The sequence below is a fragment of the Equus asinus genome, chromosome 9 (assembly GCF_041296235.1).
Source record: "Equus asinus isolate D_3611 breed Donkey chromosome 9, EquAss-T2T_v2, whole genome shotgun sequence".
In the NCBI taxonomy this organism is placed as follows: domain Eukaryota; kingdom Metazoa; phylum Chordata; class Mammalia; order Perissodactyla; family Equidae; genus Equus; species Equus asinus.
In genome coordinates this window covers 7,476,954-7,497,281 of record NC_091798.1, presented here as the reverse complement: position 1 = coordinate 7,497,281, position 20,328 = coordinate 7,476,954, and the positions used below count along the sequence as shown (strand labels likewise).

At 38.7% G+C, this 20,328-nt stretch overlaps 1 protein-coding gene across 7 annotated transcripts in view; it reads left to right on the top strand.

The window, feature by feature from the left end:
* The window catches only part of NSD1 (nuclear receptor binding SET domain protein 1), a 163,097-nt gene that overhangs the window by 26,227 nt on the left and 116,542 nt on the right, over positions 1-20,328 (top strand). The gene's annotated exons all lie outside the window — the stretch shown is intronic.

Sequence of the window (20,328 nt, the reverse complement as noted above, 5' to 3'; positions counted from 1 at the left end):
CTATAGTTGAATATTTCCTATCCTCTTCTGATTCTGTCTGTCTCCCTACTCTGTGTTTTGTGACCCCTTTTTCCCTTTTTTTTTTTAAAGTTATGAACCTTCTTGAGGATTTCTTGTAGTGGAGGTCTTGTGGCTACGAAGTCCCTTAAGCTTTTGTTTGTCTGCAAAAGATTTAATTTCTCCCTCATATCTGAAGGATATTTTTGCTGGATAGAGTATTCTTGGCTGAACATTTTTATCCTTTAACGTTTTGAATATGTGATTCCAATGTCTCCTAGCTTGTAAGTTTTCTGTAGAGAAATCCGCTGAAAGTCTGATAGGGGTTCCTTTGTAGGTTATTTTCTTCTGCCTTGCTGCCCTGAGTATTCTTTCTTTGTCCTTCATTTTTGCCCTTTTTACTACTATATGCTTTGCAGTAGGTCATTTTACATTGACAAATCTAGGAAATCTGAAAGCTTCCTCCACACACATTTCTCTGTTAATCCGTAGAATTTGGAAGTTCTCTTCTATTATTTCTTTGAACACACTTTCTGCTCCATTTTCCTTTTCCACGCCCTCAGGAATTACAATGATTCTTAAGTTGCATTTTCACGTTGAGTCAGCTATTTCTCGGAGATTTCCTTCAGTTTTTTTAATTCTTAGTTGTCTTTCTTCCTCCATTCAGCTTGTCTACCTTTGATTATGCTAGTTTGCTCCTCTGTGGTGTCTACACGGGCCTTCAGGGAATCTGTATTCTGTTTTATCTGATTCAGTATATTTTTCATCTCTAGTATTTCTGATTGTTTCTTGTTTGTAGTTTCAATCTCTTTTGTGAAGTAACTCCCAAATTCGTTGACTTGTTTCTCTGTATTTCTCTTTACCTCATTGAGTATTTTGATGATAGCTACACTGAACTCATTTTCCCTTAGTTTACCTATTTCCAAGTCCTCAGGGCATACTTCCGTGTGTTTATTGTTTTCCTGTTGTACTGGAGCTTTTATAAATTCCTGGGTGGTACAGGAGCGGTTTTTGCGCATGATGCTATTATTCTGTTGCAGTTACAGCCTGTCACCACTAGATGGGGTCGACAGCAGTGGGTTCTTAGCCCTATGCCTTCAGCCGTGATGGCGACGCGCAGCTTGGGTTGGGGGAGAAGGGGCACTTTCTCTCGCGTGCAGACCTGGATTCTGATCAGCTCTTGCTCTGTGGTTTCCTGGGGCCCTGGCTTTATGGGGTACTCCCATGCCAAAGCTTTCCCCCGTTAGAAGGTTTCCACTGTACAGACGGTGGGAGTCTTGGATGATCTTGTGCATTCATGGCCCCTCCCCCGCAGAAGTGATCCCAGGCTCTAGGGGAAGGAGCAAAGTTCTCTCCTACCCTGTTCTAGCTCCTCTGAGGGCAGCTCCAGCCTCTCCGTCCTCTGTCGTTTGGCTCCTGTGGGTCTCTGATGATTTCTGTCATTAGGATTTTTGTTTTGGTTGGAAAGCACTTGCTCTTTCTGGTTGTTATTTGGAGGGGAGAGACTCCTGGCTGAGCTCTCTCCGCCATGGCGCTGACGTCAATCCTGTTCCCAGATATTCTTTGATTTCTCCTTTAATTTTTCAGTTATCCAATGCTTGTTCAGTAGCATGTTCTTTAGTATCCACATCTTTGTCCCTTTCCCAGCTTTTTTCTCGTAGTTGACTTCTAGTTTCATAGCATTATGGTCGGAAAAGGTGCTTTTCATGATTTCAGTCTTCTTGAATTTATTGAGGCCTGCCTTGTTTCCCGACATGGTCTGTCCTTGAGAATGTTGCCTGTGCAGTTGAGAAGAATGTGTAATCTGCTGTTTTTGAATGCAGTGTTTTTTACATAGCTATTAAGTCCATCTGGTCTAGTTTTTCATTTAAATCCACTATTTCCTTGTTGACTTTTTTTCTGGATGATCTATCCATTCATGAAGGTGGGATGTTAAGATTCCCAGTATTATTATCTTATTTTATTTAGTTTCTCCTTTTAGCTTTGCTAGTAGTTGCTTTATGTACTTTGGCGCTCCTGTGTTGGGTGCATATATATTTATAAGTGTTATGTCTTCTTGGAGTGTCCCTTTTATCATTATATACTGCCCCTCTTTGTCTCTCTTTACTTGTTTTGTCTGATACAAATGTGGCAACACCTGCTTCCTTTTGTTTGCCGTTGGCTTGGAGTATTGTCTTCCATCCCTTTACTCTGAGTCTGTGTTTGTCTTTAAAGCTAAGATTTGTTTCCTGGAGGCAGCATCTTGTTGGGCCTTGTTTTTTAATCCATCCCACTACTCTGTGTCTTTTGGTTGGCGAAATCAATCCATTTTCATTTAGAGTGATTATTGATATATGAGGGCATAATGTTGCCATTTTGTCACTTATTTTCCAGTTCTGTATTTCTCTGTTTTCTCATCTCATGTATTTCTGATTGCCAGTTCAGTTTCGTATTTCTCTGTGAAGGTTTTCTCTTTATTTGTCATTTGTCTCTCTGTTCTCATTATTTGTTTAGTGGTTACCAAGAGGTTTGTATGTAAAATCTGTTAGATGAGATAGTCTAATTTCTTTTTTCTTTTTCTTTTTTTTGAGGAAGATTAGCCCTAAGCTAACTACTACCAATCCTCTTTTTGCTGAGGAAGACTGGCCCTTAGCTAACATCCGTACCCATCTTCCTCTACTTTATATGTGGGACACCTCCCACAGCATGACTTTTGCCAAGTGGTGCCATGTGTGCACCTGGGATCCGAACTGATGAACCCCAGGGCCCCCAAGAAGTGGAAAATGTGAGCTTAACTGCTGTGCCACTGGGCCGGCCCAAGAGAGAGTCTATTTCCTGATAGCCTGTTATTTCTTTAGTCTAAGCCAATTCCATCCCTTTCCGCTTCTCCCTCTGTTATTGTTTTTCACAGCTTATTCCATCTTGTGTTGTGAGTTTGTGGTTAAAATGACAAGATTGTAATTACTTTCGATGTTTTCCTTCCCTTTATCTTTAATGTTATAATTAAATGTTTACTAACCAGTTCTGAAAGAGAGGTACAATTTTCTAATTTTGTCTACCTATTTATCTCCTTCCTCAAAGCTTTGTGAACCCTTTCTTCTTTTTTTTCAGTCATGAGGGCCTTTTTGATCATTTCTTGTGGCGAGAGGCTGGTCTTGTGGCGATGAACTCCCTTAGCTTTTGTTTATCTGGGAAAGATTTTATGTCTCCATCGTATCTGAAGGATATTTTCGGTGGATAAAGTATTCTTGGCTGAAAAATTTTGTCTCTCAGAATTTTGATTAGATCATTCCAGTATCTCCTAGCCTATAAGATTTTTGCTGAGAAATACGCTGAAAGCCTGATGGGGATTCCTTTGTAAATTATTTTCATCTGCCTTGCTTCCCCTAATATATTTTCTTTGCCGTTGACTTTGCCAGTTTTGCTAGTATATGCCTTGGAGGTCTTTTTGCATGGATTTAATTAGGAGTTTGATTAGCTTCTTCTACTTGTATTTCTAGCTCTTCCCCACGTTTGGGAAGTTGTCAGCTATTATGTCTTTGAACATGCTTTCTGCTTCATTCTCCCCCATTCTCCCTTGGGAATATCTATAATCCTTATGTTGCGTTTCCTAATTGAGTCAGACATTTCTCAAGAGAATTTCTTCATTTGTTTTTAGTCTTAGTTCTCTCTCCTCCTCCATCTGAACCATTTCTTCATTCCTTTTGTCCAGGTTGCTAATTCTGTCTTCCATAATATCAAATCTGTTATTCAGGAAGTCCAGAGTTTTCTTTATCTCCTCCATTGTGTGTTTCATCTCCATCACTTGTGATTGGTTTTTCTTTATAGTTTCAGTCCCTTTTTGAAGAATTCCTTTTGTTCATTAATTTTGTTCCTGATTTCATTGAACTATCTGAATTTTCTTATAACTCGTTGAGTTCTTTTATAATAGCTGTTTTGAATTCTCTGATTTGGATTGTAAATTTCTGTGCCTTCAGGATTGATTATATTTCTTCATACTGTTTGATGGCATGGATTTGTGCTTTCACACAGTGGTAGTATCTAGTTGCAGCTTCTACTTCCTGCCACTCAGGGGAGGTGCTCAGGAGCTGTGCATTCTTTTTTTTTTAAAGATTTTATTTTTCCTTCTTCTCACCAAATCCTGTTTTTAGTTGTGGGTCCCTCCAGTTGTGGCATGTGGGATGCTGCCTCAGCATGGCAGGATGAGCAGTGCTTGGTCCCAGCCCAGCATCTGAACTTGTGCAACCTTGGGCCACCAAAGTGGAGTGTGTGAACTTAACCACTTGGCCACGGGGCCGGCCCCAGGAACTGTGTATTCTGAGCCCTCTGCTATCCCTGGCTTCTGTGCCTGTCCTTTAGAATCTATCCTGACAGGGCCTGTCTGCGATTGCTGGTTTGGTCGCTCACGGCTGCTGCTTTTCTAACGTGTGTGTGGGTGCTCTGGCTGACTGGCTGAGCTGGAGTGCCAGGTCGGTGGAGGGGCGCTTTCTTTCCCATGTGCCATCCTTGGGGCCTTCTCACTTTGCCCTTGCTAGCTGCTATCCTAAGGTGCTCACTTGATGAAGACACCACCGCAGTAGCTTAGCTTCCTCTTTATGGAGCTTTCCCATGGGCTGTGAGGGGACTTGGAGAGCGAAGCCCTGCCCACAGTTAGAGCCAACCCTGTCCCCTTCTTTTATCAGAGCTGTGTGTGGTCCCACATCCTGGGTTGCTGCCAGGGAGAGAGAGGAGATCCCTTTACCTCCTTCTACTTCTTCCTGGGGCTCCAGCACCTCCAGCCTCAGACAAATGGCTACGAGGTTCTCTCAGATGTCTTTTATGTTGTGTGAATGTCGTCTGTTACAGTTTATGAATATCCTTTTTGTTGTTTCTTAGTGGGGAGAGTCTAAGGGAAGAGCTCACTGTGCTGTGATGCTGACCTCACCATCTCCCGGGTTTTTGATAATAGCCATCCTAACATATGTTATGTGATATCACATTATGGTGTTGATTTGCATTGCATTTCCCTGATGATCAGTAATGAGCATCTTTTCATATATCCTTGACCTTCATTTGTCTTCTTTGGGGAAATGTCTATTGAGATCTTTTGCCCATTTTTTTTTTTTTTTTTTGAGGAAGATTAGCTCTGAGCTAACTGCTGCCAATCCTCCTCTTTTTGCTGAGGAAGACTGGTACTGAGCTAACATTCACGCCCATCTTCCTCTGCTTTATATGTGGGATGCCTACCACAGCGTCGCTTTTGGCAGGAGGTGCACCTGGAATCTGAAGCGGTGAACCCTGAGCCGCTGAAGTGGAACGCACGAACTTAACTGTTCTGCCTTGCACTTTCATTCTTTTGCACGTGCCTGTCCAGTTTTCCCAGCACCATTTATTGAAGAGACTATCCTTTCCCCATTGTATTTTTGCCCCCCTTGTCAAAGATCAGTTTACTGTGAATGTGTAGGTTTACTTCTGGGCTGTGTATTCTGTTGCATTGGTCGACAAGTCTGTTTTTATTATTGTAGCTTTGTAATATATATTTTTTGTTTGTTTAAAGAGTTTAATTTTCCTTTTTCTCCCAAAGCCCCCCAGTACATAGTTGTGTATTTTTAGTTGGGGGTCCTTCTAGTTGTGGCATATGGGGTGCCACCTCAGCATGGCCTGATGAGCGGTGCCATGTCTCCGCCCAGGATTCGAACTGGTGAAACTCTGGGCTGCCACAGCGGAGCACATGAACTTAACCACTCGGCCATGGGACCGGCCCCTATAATATATTTTGAAATTATGAAATGTGAGGCCTCCTTCTTTGTTCTTTTGCTCAATATTTCTTTGGGTATTTGGGCGTCTCTGGTTGTTCCAAATCAATTTTATGGTTTATTTTGTGTTTCTGTAAAAAAATCCCCTTGGGATTTTAATAGGGGTTGCATTGAATCTCTATATTATTTTGGGTAATATGAACGTTTTCACAATATTAAGTCTTCCAATCCATGAACACGAATGTCTTTTCTTTTTTTCTTTTCTTTTTTTTTTTTGAGGAAAATTAGCCCTGAGGTAACTACTGCTGATTTTCCTCTTTTTGCTGAGAAAGACTGGTGCTGAGTTAACATCCATGCCCATGTTCCTCTACTTTATATGTGGGATGCCTACCACAGCATGGCTTTTGCCAAGCAGTGCCATGTCCAGACCCGGGATCCGAACCAGCGAACCTCAAGCCGCTGGGAAGCAGAACATGCAAGCTTAACTGCTGTGCTACCTGGCTGGCCCCATGAATGTCTTTTCTATTTGTGTTTTTCAATTTCTTTCATCGTTGTTTCATAAAAGTTTTCTCCTGTATAAGTCTTTCAGCTCCCTGGTTAAGTTTTTCCTTAAGTGTTGTATTCTTTTTGATGCTATTATAAATGGGATTGTTTTCTTGATTTCCTTTTCAGATAGTTCATTGTCAGTGTAAAGACATGCCACTGAGTCTTGTATGTTGATTTTTGTATCTTGCAGCCTTACAGAATTAAATTTGTTCCTAATGCTTTTTTTTTGTGGAGTCTTTAGGATTTTCTGCCTAGGCATTATGTTATCTGCAAACAGATCATTTTATTTCTTCTTTTCCAATTTGGATGCCTTTTATTTATTTTTCCTATTGAATTGAGCTCACAGTTATGGTGTTGAATAGAAGTGGTGAGAGTGGGTATCCTTGTCTTGTTCTGTATCTTAGAGGAAAAGTTTTCATTTTTCACTGTTAACTATCATTTTAGCTGTCGACTTTTCATATATGAACTTTACTGTGTTGAGGTAAGTTCTTTCAATACCTAATTTGTTTAGTATTGTTATTGTTAAACAGTGTTTGTTGTCAAATCCTTTTCTTGCATCTATTGAAATGATCATTTGATTTTTATCCTTCATTCTGTTAATGTGGTGTATCACGTTGATTGATTTGAGGATACTGAACCATCGTTGTATCCCAGGGATGTATCTGAATTGGTCATGGTATATGATTCTTTTAAGGTGCTGCTGAAGATATTTTTTGTCTGTGTTCATCAGGGATATTGACCTCCAGTTTTCTTTTTTTGTGATATCTTTGTTTGGCTTTCGTATCAGAGTGATGGTGGGCTCAAAGTGAGTTGGGAAGTGTTCCTTTTATATTTTGGAATAGTTTAAAAAGGGTTAGTATTAATTCTTCTTTTAGTGTTTGGTAGAATTTACCTATTTAGCCGTCTGGTCCTAGACTGTTTTTTGTTGTCAGGTTTTTGATTAGTGATTGTCTCTTTTGAGTATTATTGGATTTGTTTAAGCTTTTGAGGAATTGCCAAACTGTTTTCCGTAGCACCCTTTTATATTCCTGCCAGCAATGTAGAAGAGTTCTAATTTCTCCACATCCTAGCCAACATCTGCTGGTTTTCGTTTTTCTGATTACAGCCATCTTAGTGCGAAGTGGTATCTCATGGCTTTGATTTGCATTCCTTTAATGACTAATCATCTTTAATGATGCTTTAATGACTAAGCATCTTTGTTTTTCCCTCCTCGAAGCCCCAATACGTGGTTGTATATCATAGTTATAAGTCCTTCTGGTTCTTCTATGTGAGCCACCACCATAGCATTGCAGCTCACAGATAGGTGGTGTGGTTCCTCGATGGGGAAACAAATCCTGGCCACAAACGTGCCAAACTTCAACCACTAGGCCCTCAGGGCTGGCTCAAATGAGCATCTTGAAATGTTCTGATTGTCTGTCTTCTTTCTTTGGAGAAATGTCTATTTAAGTCCTTTGCCCATTTTTAGAAAAAGGAGTGTAATATATACAAAGCATAAAATTTGCCATCTTAAACATTTTTAGGTGTGTATTTCAGTGGCATTAAGTACATTTACATTGTTATGTAGCTGTTACTGCCACCCGTTTCCAGACATTTTTCATTTACTCGGTTTTTAATTGGGTTTGTCTTTCTGTTGTTGAGTTGTAGAAGTTATGTATATATTCTGGATACTAGACTTTTATCAGATGTGTGATTTGTAAATATTTTCTCCCATTCTGTGGCTTTGTCTAACCACTCTTGATAGTGTTCTTCTGCAGAAGTTTTTTAATTTTGATGAAGTTCAATTTACCTATTTTTCTTTTGTTTCTTGTGTCCTTTCTGTGAATCTTGTTGCTAACTCCTAGGTCATGAACATTTACTGCTGTGTTTTTTTCTAAGAGTTTCATAGTTTTAGCTCTTAAATTTATATACTTGAGTTAATTTCTGTATATTGTGTGACATAAGGGTCCAACTTCGTGTTTTAAATTTTTAACAGCTTTATTGTCATAAAATTCATATACCATACAATGTACCCATTTAAAGTAGATAATTCAGTGATTTTTAGTATGTTCATCGAGTTGCACATCCATCACTACAGTCTAACTTGAGAAATTTTTCATCACCACATTAGCAGTCACTCTCCTCAGCCCTACATAACCACTAATCTATATTCTTTTTCCATGGATTTTCCCATGGACATTACATGTAAATGAATCATGTAAAATGTGGTCTTTTGTGACTGAGTTGTTTAACTTAGCATTATGTTTTTAAAGTTCATCCATTTCATAGCATGTATGAGTTCTGCATTCCTTTTTGTGATTGAATAGTATTCCATTGTGTGGATATACCACATTTTGCTTATCCATTTGTCATCTGATGGATCTTTGGTTTGTTTCCACATTTTGGCTATTATGAATGCTGCTATGAAGATTTACGGACAAGTTTTTGTGTGCTTACATGTTTTCACTTCTCTTGGGTATGTACCTAGCTTGAATCCACATTTAATATTATTTAAAGTTTTAAAGTTAAATACAGGCATGACTCGGAGGTATTGTGGGTTCGGCTCCAGACCGAATCAATAAAGCAAATACCGCAGTAAAGCGAGTCACACACATTTTTGGTTTCGTGGTGCATAGAAAGTTATACTTACACTATACTGTAGTCTGTTTAAAGTATGCAGTAGCATTGGTCTAAAAAGCAGTGTACATACTTTAATTAAAAATGCTTTATTGCTAAGATATGCTAACCATCATCTGAGCCTTCAGTGAGTCATAATCTTTTTGCTGGTGGAAGGTCTTGCCTCAATGTTGATGGCTGCTGACTGACTGATCAGGGTGGTGGTTTGAAATATTGCGAGCATTGCCAGAATGTGACACAGATACACAAAGTGAGCAAATAGTGTTGTAAAATGGCACTGATAGACATGCTTGACTCATGGTTGCCACAAACCTTCAATTTGTAAAAACTGCAGTAAAGTGAAAAGCAATAAAATGGTATGCTTTATCACAACTAAAATGAAATCATTCTTTCTGAAATTACACCTGCGCTCTTGTACATTCTCAATATTCTCTCCCTGCTTTTTTAAAAATGGAGGTGAAATTCAGCTAATGTAAAATTAACCATTTTAAAATATATACTTTAAAATGTATGGTTCATTGGCATTTAGTACATTAACAATATTGTGTAACTACTGCCTCTATCTAGTTCCAGAGCATTTTCATCACCTCAAATGAAAACCTAATACCCATTAAGTAGTCATTCCTCATATGCCTCTCACCCTAGCCCCTGGGCATCATCAGTCTACTGTCTGTTGCTATGTATTTGCCTATTCTGGATATTTCATATAAATGAAACCATGCAATGTGTGACCTTTTGTGTCTGGCTTCTTTCACTTAGCTTAATGTTTTCGAAGTTCATCCATGTAGCATGTATCAGAACTTCATTCTTTTTTATGGCTGGATAATCTTCCATTGTATTTATATACCATAATTTTTTTGTCCATTCATCCAGTAGTGAACATTCGGGTTTTTTCTACTTTTTGACTATTATGAATAATGCTGCTATAAATGTGTATACAAGCATCTTTGTGGATGTATATTTTCATTTCTGTTCAGTAAAAACTTAGGAGCTGAATTTCTGGGTCACGTGGTAATTTTATGTTTAACCTTTTGACAAACTGCCAAACTATTTTCTTCAGTGGCTGTACCATTTTATATCCACACCAGCAATGTTGTGGAATTCTTATTTCTCCATATCCTTACCAGTGTTTTATTTTACATTTTGATTAAGGCTGTCCTAATGGATGTGAAGTGATATCTTATCGTGCTTTTAATTTGCATTTCCTCACTGACCAATAATGTTGAACATGGGCCGGCCCGGTGGCGTAGCGGTTAAATGCGCACATTCCACATCAGTGGCTTGGGGTTCACCGCGTGGAATCCTGGGTGTGGACATGGCACCACTTGACAAGCCATGCTGTGGTAGGCATCCCACATATAAAGTAGAGGAAGATGGGCGTGGATGTTAGGTCAGGGCCAGTCTTCCTCAGCAAAAAGAGGAGGATTGGCAGCAGATGTTAGCTCAGGGCTAATCTTCCTCAAAAAAAAAAAAAATTATGTTGAGCATCTTTTCATGTTCTTGTTGCCCACTTGTATATCTTCTTTGGAGAAATGTCTGTTCAAGTCATTTGCTCATTTTAAAATTGGGTTTGCCTTTTTGTTGTTGGGTTGTAAGAATTCTTTATGTATTGAGGATATTAAGCCCTCACCAGTTATAAGATTTACAAATATTTTCTCCTGTTTGATAAGTTGTCTTTTCACATTCTTTCTGGTGGGAAAGATTGGCCCTGAGCTAACATCTGTTGCTAATCTTCCTGTTTTTGCTTGAGGAAGATTGTCCCTGAGTTAACATCTGTGCCAGCCTTCCTCTATTTTGTATGTGGGATGTTGCCACAGCATGGCTTGATGAGCGGCATGCATGTCTGCTCCTGGGATCTGAACCCTTGAACCCTGGGCCGCCAAAGTGGAGCATGCGGACTTAACCACTACACCACTGGGCCGGCCCCTCTTTTCACATGCTTGATAATTTGATTCACAAAAGTTGTAATTTTGATGAAATCTTATTTATCTGTGTTTTGTTGTTGCTTCTCCTTTTCGTATCAAATCTAAGAATCTTTTGCCAAATCTGAGCTCATGAAGACTTATCTCTGTGTTTTCTTGTAAGAGTTTTATAGCTGTATTTCCTTTTTAAAGATTGGCACCTGAGCTAACAACTGTTGCCAATCTTTTTTTTTTTCTTCTGCCTTTTCTCCCCAAATCCCCCCAGTACATAGTTGTGTATTTTAGTTGTGGGTCCTTCTAGTTGTGGCATGTGGGATGCCGCCTCACTGTGGCCCGATGAGTGGTGCCAGGCTCCAAACTGGTGCAGCCTGGGCCACCGAAGTGGAGCACGCTAACTTAACTACTTGGCCACTGGGCTGGCCCCTGTGTTTCTTATATTTAGGCCATTGATCTACTTCGAGTTAGTTTTTGTATATGGAGTGAGGAAGGAGTCTGACTTTGTTCTTTTGCACGTGGTGGTCCAATTGTCTGAGTACCGTTGTTGAAGTGACTATTCCTTTTCCATCAAATAGTATTGTCACTGTTGAGTATCTCTTGAATGTATTTGTGAGGGTTTATTTCTGGACTCTCAATTTATTATACTGATTTGTATTTCTCTTCTTATGTTAGCATCACACTGTTTTGATTACTGTAGCTTTGTAGTAAGTTTTGAATTCAGGATGTGCTTGTCCTCCTACTTTTTTTCTTTTCCAGTATTGTTTTGGGTGTTCTGGTTACTTTCAGTTCCATATGGATTTGTGATTTGGCTTTTCCATTTCTTCATAAAGGCTTTTGAAGTTTTCACATAGGCTGCATTGAATCTGTAGATCACTTTGGGGAGTATTGCTGTATTAACAATATTAAGAATTCAACTTGATGAACATTGAATGTCTTTCCATTATGTAGGTCTTCTTTCATTTCTTTTCTGCAGTCTTTTTGTAGTTCTTGGTGTACAGTCTTTCACTGTTATTCCTTTGGATGCTATTGTAAAGTGGAGTTTTTCCCACGTTCTTCTTTGGATTGTTCATTGCTCTTGAGTAGAAAAAGAAGTGATGTTTGATAGTTCCTCTAGTAGTCTGGACCTTTGCTGAACTTGTTTATTAGCCCCAATTGTGTGTGTGTGTTTGTGATTTTCGGAAGGATTTTCCGTATATTGAGTTATGTCTTCTACAAATAGAGACAGCTTTACTTTTGCCTTTCCCATTTGGATGCATTTTCTTTCTTTTTCTGGCCGGAACTTGCAGTACAGTGTTGAATAGCAGTTAGGAAGATATATTGGTCTTGTTTCTCATCTCAAGGGGAAAGCTTTCAGTCTTTCACCATTGAGTATACTGTTAGTGTGGGTTTTTCATAAACATCCTTTATTATGTTAAGAAAGTTCCCTTTTCTTTGTAGTTTGTTGAGTGTTTTTATCATGAAAGGGGTAGGAGTTTGTTAAATGCTCTTCTGTGTCTGTTGAATTCATCACGTGTTGTTTTCTTTTTTTTCCATTCTAATGTGTTGTATCGTTTTGATTTTTTTTGATGAGGACCGTTTTTGTTGTATACATAACATTTATCATTTGTAAATGTACAATTCATTGTCATTAATTACATCTACAGTGTTGTGTAAGCATCACCACTATCTATACTGAAAACTTTGTCATCGTCCCCAACATAAACTCTGTACCCATTAAACAGTAACTCCCTATTGCTCCCTCCTTCTAGCCCTTGGTAGCCTCAGTTAGGTTATAGAGATCTCTCTATGAATTTACTTCTTCTAGGTAACTCTTATAAGTGAAAACATGCAATATTTGTCTCTTTGTGACTGGGTTTATTTCACTTAGCAGAATACTTTTAAGATTTATCCATGTTGTTGTGCATATCAGAACTCTATTCCTTTTTTTTTGTTTTAAGATTTTCTTTTGTTTTCTTTTTTTCCTTTTTCTCCCCAAAGCCCAGTACATAGCCGTATATTCTTCGTTGTGGGTCCCTCTAGTTGTGGCATGTGGGACGCTGCCTCAGCGTGGTTTGATGAGCAGTGCCATGTCCGCGCCCAGGATTTGAACCAACGAAACAGTGGGCCGCCTGCAGCGGAGCGCGAGAACTTAACCACTTGGCCACGGGGCCAGCCCCCTCTATTCCTTTTTATAGGCTGGTAATCTTCCATTGTATGGATGCACTGTATTCTATTTATCCATTCATCTGTAGTGGACATTTGGATTTTTCCACCTTTCTGATATTGTGAATAATACTGCTGTGAACACACGTTTACAAATATCTGATTGAGTCCCTGCTTTCAGCTGTTTTGTGTATATATCTGGGAGTGGAATTGCTGGATCATATGTTTGTTTTAACTTTTTGAGGTACCTTGCCAGTTTCTGGATTAAGCATTTGCTCAGTTGCTACAAACCTTTTAGTATTTCCCCAGTTCTGATAGTTGCTTGGGATAGTTCTTCCCCTGTTGCTATTTTTGTGCAGGAACTGGCCCTTGAAGTTCCCTATGCTCCCATTTCCTCTGATGTCACTTCAGATACTTTTGACTGCAGCAAGCTTTACTCAAAATATTTTTTAAAAAGTAAAGTTTATTTTTATGTTTTTTATATTTTTATAAAAAAGTTTATTTAAAAAAAATAAAAATGCTGCTTTTATCAGGTAAAATCAAGTAAAGATTGAATCTGTTGAAGAAGTTAAACTAGTAGATAACAGTTTAGGTTCTGAGTGTCACTCAGAATTAACATGAATGGTTTATTTTTTTTCTTTTTCCTGAGGAAGATTCGCCCTGAGCTAACATCTGTGCCAGTCTTCCTCTATTTTGTATGTGGGTTGCTGCAACAGCATGGCTGCCATGGTGTAGGTCCACACCGGGGAATTTAACCTGAGCCACTGAAGCAGAGGGTGCTAAACTTAACCACTAGGCCACGGGGGTGGCCCCATGAATGGGATTTATAATGTGATATGTATAGTCCCCTTCTTAGTGGTAGTGTTTGAGAAACACTACCAAACTTGACCACCACCTGTTTTTCTATCAGCCCACGAGTTAAGAATGATTTTTACTTTTTTTTTTTTTTGTGAGGAGGATTGGCCCTGAGCTAACATCTGTGACAATCTTCCTCTACTTTATGTGGGACGCTGCCACAGCCTGGCTTGACAAGCAGTGCCAGGTCCACACACAGGAGCTGAACTTGTGAACCCCAGGCTGCCAAAGCAGAGTGCATGAACTTAACCACAGTGCTACCAGGCTGGCCCCAGTTTTTATATTTTTGAATGGGTGAGAGAAAATTAAAAGGAAAATATTCTGATATTTTAAAATTTTATGAAATTTGAGTTTCAGTAAGCATATATGAAGTTCTGTGGCTCTTTTACGTGTTGTCTGTGGCTGCTTTTACGTGTTGTGCTATGATGAGAGAGTTGAGTAGCTGGGAAAATGTCTTATAGGAGTCTAAAATATTTACCATCCGGCGCTTAACAGAAAAAGTTTATCAACCTCTTGTTTGTGTTATCCCAAGAGTTATTAAATGGTCTCATAAGGGCAATACTTGTTTATTCAAGTTCTGGTCTGTATGTCAAAATAGTACTTTGTTCATAAACACATCTAATATTTTAAGCTTTAATAAATACGAACAGCAGTTTCCTAGTTAAATTAAGTACAAATACAACTTTTCGGGTTAATGGGAAGGATATTTATAGGTAGTCTGATATTCGTATTGTCATTTTGGTCAGTATTTCTTTTTGGTTTTTAGGAAAGATGGTAAAAAGTTCTGTGTTCTCGTAGTACTGTTACAGCATTCTTCATAATATATTTTGATTAATGTTGTGTCCTCTATCCCACACGAAACTTATGACTTCAAGCTTGGGATTTTCTTGTCTTCATTTTGTATTCTTGAGGCCTAGCACAGTTCCTGCTAAGTAGGTAAGCAGTTAATATTTGCAGGAGCAATGAATGAATATTCTGGAAGATAAATATCTAAGTCATTTCTCATGTTGATCCTCCTGCAGAAAGGAAAGCTAGATTAGTGTTTTGGAAATATAAAAAGAAAATAGTTAGGACTTGCCCGAGACTGAATCAGTCGAAGAAAATTATTACACACTCAAGGCACCATTGCCTGAAATAGTAATCTGCCTTTTAACTCAGCAAGTATAGTTTGGAAATATTTATTATTTCGTTGATTTTGTTTTTTGGGCTATATCGTCACAAATGTGGTCGCAGTAGTTTAGGGTTAATTTTCTGTAATTAATTTCTGTGGTGAGTAGAAAGATAATTTGACTGCATATGTAAGTTACAGAAAGTAATAGCATTTTGAAAGTCTTGTTTAGAGCTTATTCTTGGAAGGGCAGATAATGTTAAAGCTTTGACTGTAATGTGTGGTATATCATTTAAACCATATGGAAAAACATTCTTTGTATGTTAGAGTAAAATTTAAAAAAATTAATCCAAAGAATGGCAAGTGATATGTTCTGTCTGCATTTTATAGCAAAGCTTATTTGTGATGTGAACATTCAGATGAGAAAATTTTACCTTTTATTTCAGTGACTTCAAACTCATTATTAAATTGAGGAGTTAAAAACTAAATATTAGGTTATTCTCTTAGTTTTTATGATATTCACTATGCTGTCTGTGTATACCCGAAATGTTTTAAGTTGGTTTTTATCGTTACTTTTCCTGATGAGTACGGTAAAAATCTAGGACTTATTCTTGCAAGGTATACATCATGTTAGAAGAATTTATAACGACTTCTTTTTTTTTCAAAAAAGCCTCTGGTGGTGACCTTAGGATTCTTTAACTCCAGAACTGAGTCCAGAGCCCAGGTCCAACTTTTTGGAGAGAGCAAGATGGTAGATACCCAGACTTTGGGGATCAGTCAGAATTGAGCTCAGTAGTTAATGATGTCCCATTGGAAACTTCCTGTTTGGGATTTCTCAGTAGTAAATAGAGGCTGTACTTACCTACTAGAATTTTTGTGATTCTCAAAGGGCTTGGCACATAGTAGAATGTTCTCAGAAATGTTGTTTTCTGGGGCTGGCCCAGTGGCGCAGCGGTTAAGTGTGCACCTTATGCTTTGGTGGCCCGGGGTTCACTGGTTCGGATCCCGGGTGCGGACATGGCACCACTTGGCAAGCCATGCTGTGGTAGGCGTCCCACATATAAAGTAGAGGAAGATGGGCATGGATGTTAGCTCAGGGCCAGTCTTCCTCAGCAAAAAGAGGAGGACTGGCAGCAGTTAGTTCAGGGCTAATCTTTCTAAAAAGAAAGAAATGTTATTTCCTTTCAACCTGGTCCCAGTTTTTAAAAGGTCAAAATTTTTCTTTAATAATTCAAACAGTGGCCCCTAAACATTGGTTTTTCAAATTATACATGTCTCTAATCAGCTCAACATACTTATTTGACTCAGTACACTTAAGACCTGTTGGCTCTTCATCTTTCATCAAGTTTGTATTTGATCCTATTTGTTCACCATAAACTTTGGATGCACAATTTCCATAAATCCAACAGGTTTAGCTCTGAGAATCTAAGAAATATGAGCTGTGGAATATACTGTTTTTTCTGGTCCCTTCATATTTGTATCAGGAGCCTCTTAGCACATGCAATGGCTTTCTTTTCTCAACTGCTCTTTTCGCTTGTGTCACCCCTCCTCTGTGTGGAAGTCAAACCTTTCAGCACTGAAGGAGACTGCTTATATTTCTGGAATATTCCTAGCAGGCTACTGACAACTGGAGGACAGAGTGTCCATAGGCTGTGTTAAATGTGTGTGACATTTCAGCAGATGTTTTGCAGCTTTGTGCATTCAAGATTTCCTTTGCATTGCATTCTGTTTTCCCGTCTACATGTTTTCAGAGTTGCCTTATGTTCCAAGGACTGAAGTGGAAGATAAACAATTTTCACATTTATAGTATTTCATTGCTTTTTTTTTTTTGAGTCTTTCATTGATTCATTCATCGTTCAACAAATTTGAGCATTAACAATGTTCCGGGCACTGGTTGTAGCTGGGAAAAAAGTGATGAGCAAAACATTCATGGTCTTCCCTCATGGATCTTCCCTTCCAGGGGGAATTAATCCCACAATAGTTATATAATTGCAGTGAAACTGAGGACTAGGAAGAGAAGTATAGGGAACCTGCATCCCAGGGAGACCTGATCTAGTGTGGATCTCAGGGAGGCTTCCCAAGAAAGGGACATGAAGACTGGGAACCAAGGATCGAGTAAGAGTTAATTTGAGCATAAAAGGGACTGGTTGGGTGGTAATGGGAGTGGGAGAAAGGCATTGAAAGAGCATTTTAGGTAGAGGGACCAGCTTGAGAAAACGCCAAAGGGAGTTAGAGTAGTTTTAGTAACTTTGTGAAGGCTCTGAACTTAGGCTTGAATTCTTGGCATTCTGAAGGCCTGCCATTCAGATTTGTTTTATTTTATTTAAAATTCAGTAGTAGATTGTATATTAACACTGAAATGGGTGAGAAGAAACTCTTCATACCAACCAATGTCCAGATTCTCCTTTCTGCTCTAATTAAATTGTCTCTCTGTCAAGATGCCTTTTAAAGAAATATTTATTTCAATTAAGATTTTAGAACCATTTGTTTGTTTCCTGCTTGAAAATGGCATCGCTTATTAAATTCATAACATTTTTCTGCTCTAAATATAAAAGAATTTGTAGTGAAAAGTCTTTAACCACCCAGCTCCCTTCCCTGGCAGTTAGTTATCAGTTTCTTGTGTGTTGCCCTTTTGCATATTTTCTGCATATGCAGGCAGATGCTTATAATCTCCACCCTAGGTTTTGTTTGTTTGTTTTCCACAATGGTAGCATGCTATACCACTTTTGCACCTTTGCTCTTTTCCACTATTGTATCTGACAGATCATTCTATATCTGTACATAAAGAACTTCCTCATTCATTTTTATGACTGCAGAATAGATCGTTGTATAGATGTACAATAATTTTGTCCCTTAGTGATGGATGTTTAGTTTTCCAGTCTTTTGCTATTACGGATAGTACTGTAGCCATTAACTTTATATGTAACTCATTCCACAATTGAGCATGTGAATTACTTATTTGAACAAATACTTACTGAGCACTTGAATTGTCTTCAGTTTTGCTGATGATAGTGCTTGATTGAGCAGACTTTTTTGAGTACTTAGTGAGTGCTAGAGTCTAAAAAATCAGTAAGACAGGGCCAGCCCTCTGGTGTAGTGGTTAAGTTGGGCGCAATCCCCTTTGGCAGCCAGGTTCACAGGTTCAGATCCCTGGTGTGGACCTACACCACTCGTCAGCTGTACTGTGGTGGTGATCCACGTATAAACTAGAGGAAGATTGGCACAGATGTTAACTCAGCGCGAATCTTCCTCAGCATAAAAAAAAAGTGAGTAAGCCAAAAAAATGAATAAAAAATAAGCTAGTGTCCCTGTCCTTGAGACTATTAGAATCTGGGATTAATATCAGTGTAATATGTGAAGTGCAATAATAAGAGATAAGCACAGAGGAATGCAGAGCCTTAAGTAGGGGTAAAGTGATTCCAAGGAGAACGTTTGTCTGGCCCAAAGAGAAGATTCTCACCCACATCTTGAAGTGTGAGTAGACATTAACCCAAAGGGGAAAGGAAGCTTGACTTTGATAGATGGAAAAGCAGGATCGAGGGCCTGGAGGTATGATAGCATCAGATTTATGTGTAACTGCCAAGTATAAATCATGTGATGCAGGTGGTGTGGGCCCTAAATTTGGATGGCTAGATAGGGGCCAGGTCAGGAAGGATTTTGTTTGTCATCCTAAGAAGTTGGACTTGGTTGTATGTTTTTTACTTTTTAGCTTTAAATGAAATCTCATATGGAACACCAGTGTTAAACAATATAGAACTGCTTTGGTTTGGGATAGAGAGCAGACAGGTTTCCTTCTCACCCCTTGGGCAGCCCCTGAGGGACTCTCCAGAACACTGTCTCTGAGGAACACAACTGAAACTACCTCTGGGATGGAGTTTCAACTGAAGGATTTTGAGAAGTCAAGAGGGAGAGATCACCTGAACTAATAAATGTAAAATACATCATTAGAGGTGGAACTCACTTGGTGTAACACATGGAGGAGGGCAAGGGGCAAGAAAGCCAGTCATCTATGTTTGGGATGTTATGAAATTGCTACTTCTCTTCTTTAGAATAGTCTATTAAGAGATAATGATCCATTTAGAGATACCTACTGAAATAATATGAAGGAAATGGTATGATGTTTGGGGATTTGCTTCAAAATAATCCAGGTCTGGGGGCTGTGGGATGGAAGTAGTAGGTAAGAAGTGGGATGGTGTTATAAATGAGCAAAGTGGGCCATGCTTTGATATTTGTTGAAGCTGAGTAATGTTTGCAAAGAAATTCTTTGTACTGTTTTTTTCTTTTGTATATATTTGATATTTTCCACAAAAATTTTGGAAAAGGAAGTTCTGTGGATAAATTTTTTTTAGACTAAGTGAAAATTACTTTTTTACCGATTGATACTTATGAACCAGAAAATAAGTATTAGTGTTTAGACTGAGATACGTGTTTTTAAATGTGTTAAATTTCAAACTATATGTGAAAATGACCTATCATTTTTCCAGTGCTTTTCTTGGAAGGAAATTTCTTTTATTTATTTAAATATCTAATTGTAGTGTTATACCTAATTATGCTTTTTAAACTAAGCTGTTTTTTATGAGTAATTATGAGGAAGGATATGAGTGATTATGACTTTTTTAATATCTTCAGGTGATTGGCAGGTTAATTTTTGTTGTCAGTTATAAGCTGTATTAGTAATCAAGGCCAAACAGATTAATTTACTTAAGTTTGGGTTGCCTTGGAATTGGTTTTAACTTGTTAGGAAGCTTTGTTTTGGTACTGGCTTAACGATTAAAGGGCTACAACCTATATATATATGAGTACTTACAGTACTTCTGACAATACTTAACCAGGAACTAATATCAGGTTGCTATTATATCCATTTCGTAGATGAGCTTGAAGGTGATTAACTGCATAAGATTACACTTCTCTGGTTCTCGGGAATGAATACTGCTGTAGAACCTTTAGAAGACCTGGACTGTTGTCCCTATTTGAAGGTTGAGCATCCCACTAGAGTTAAGGCTGCTATATTGTTGCATAGTTGGAGAACAGATTCAAACCTTGAGCTAGACTTCGTTTTTTGAGGGAAAAATTATGTCTTAATCATTTCTGTAGCCCCATGGCCTAGCCTTGCCTAGTGGTCAGTAAGTATTTGTTGTTTGAATGAAAGTGATATATATATATATTTTTTTAAATGCTTTATCAATTTTATTTCTTGTTCCTTTGACCCAGTTCTTTTTTGTGTGTGTGAGGAAGATTAGCCCTGAGCTGACATCTGTGCCAGTCTTCCTCCACATTGTATGTGGGATGCTTCCACAGCATGGCTGATGAGTGGAGTAGGTCCACACCCAGGATCCGAACCTGTGAACCCTGGGCTGCCGAAGCAGAGCATGTGGAATTTTAACCACTTGGCCACTGGGCTGGTCCCCGAAAGTGATATTTTGCAGGCTTATTA